Source organism: Nanorana parkeri, unplaced genomic scaffold (assembly GCF_000935625.1).
Source record: "Nanorana parkeri isolate BGI_ZX_2015 unplaced genomic scaffold, ASM93562v1 scaffold255, whole genome shotgun sequence".
Lineage (NCBI taxonomy): Eukaryota > Metazoa > Chordata > Amphibia > Anura > Dicroglossidae > Nanorana > Nanorana parkeri.
The window spans coordinates 1219212-1220810 of NW_017306523.1; the positions used below are offsets into that span (position 1 = coordinate 1219212).

The 1599-nt window shown below is 46.5% G+C and overlaps 1 protein-coding gene across 1 annotated transcript in view; it reads right to left on the reverse strand.

Moving 5' to 3' along the window:
• FAM210A (family with sequence similarity 210 member A) overlaps positions 1-1599 on the reverse strand; it is a 39312-nt gene that overhangs the window by 32876 nt on the left and 4837 nt on the right. The gene's annotated exons all lie outside the window — the stretch shown is intronic.

A 1599-nucleotide genomic window follows, 5' to 3' on the forward strand; every position in this document is an offset into this window, starting at 1 on the left:
CAACAGTACAAAAAAAATATTACAAATGTAAAAATTTAAATAAAGAAGTAGTAAAAAAATAAAATAAAAAATCCTGGATGCAGGGCACTGGGTGAGATCACACGCCTGTTGGGGGGGGACCTTATTTTTCTTGCCATGTGCGCAAATACGGCTATGCTCCCGCGGTGCTTGTGCGGCTGCAGGTGTCAGACGTTGCAGACGGAAAGGGATAGGACACCTCTCCCCGTGTGCAACGTCAGCCACACGAGCACCGCGGGAGGATAGGACGCCGGCGCCTCTAGAACGCCCCGGAATGCAAGCCGGCCAACTCCCTGCGTTCAGGGGCGGGAGGGGGCGTGGGGTTGCACCGCAGCCTTGTCCCCCGCCCACAGTTCGATCACCCAGAATGAAGGCACATTAGTGCCTGCATTCCGGTCCAGTGTGAGCTGCAAAAATAGTGCTTGCATTTTTGCGGATCGCACTGGACCAGAACGCAGGCACTAATGTGCCTAGGTTGCGAGTGCAGGCGATTGCACTGCGGGCGAGGGGCCTGGCTGCAGTGCCATTGAATTAAATGCACCGCCACGCCCCCTCCCGCAGGTGTTTTTTCGTTGGTAGATCTCATTGAGCTTGTCATTTGAAAAGTAGATCTCCAGAGGAAAAACTGTGGGCGCCCCTGCATTAGATTATAACCTAATTTGCAAAAAAACAGGTGATCAAGATCTGATGTCTGTGGGTACCTCAACTTTGCTATGAAAACTCTCCACTTCCTAGCAAGCAGTAGATATATGCAAAAAGTACAAAAAAACACTTTAACAGCGGTTTAAAACCCGTGTCTTCCCTGCGCGCTCCCGTCCGAAAATGTGAAACTGCACGGGTGGCCGCAAAGCATCTTGGGGTGGGCGAATGCGCAGTTCACATTTTCGGCAAGGTCACGAGGAAAGACACAAGGGAAGTCTATGGACGCGTGCACCTGCATGCAGACACCGTGGGAGAGTACGTGCCAGCAAACTCAGAGGAGTCACCGCTGGTTCGGAGACCCGCAGCGCCGGACAGAAGGCTGAAAACTACAGGAAAGAAGATGATCGGACTAAAAGACATAATTTAAGGTAAGTGCTTCAATTAACGTTGGGTTGAGGGGGGAAAACAAAATTTGCCTTTAATGTCACTTTAAGTCTGATAAATTTAAAAAAGGAGCGGTGTTTTTATTTAAAGAAGAATCTAATAAAAAAAAAATGTGTTGCAGTTGGTATTTTCTACTTTTTTTTTTTTAAACTTGACAGAAGGAAAAAAATGACTTCTCTACTGGTTCTTAGATCAAGAGGTAATGGGTCAGGTAAGTTGCATGTAAGCCTATGCTCCATGCTGCCAACCAAACCTGATGCCCTTTAGCAGCACAGATTAAAAAAGGATTGCCTTTTTGTAGACCATTCCAAAAGGCAGGTAGAATGCAGATGTAGATATCTGAATGGCTGAGAATTGCACACTTATTGGCCTTGCAACCATACAAACAAGAGTGGACAGCAACAAATCTGCTTTTAAACACATTTAGAGCTGCAGCTAACGATTATTTTCAAAATCGATTAGTTAGCCGATTATTAGGTTCGATTAATCGGTTAA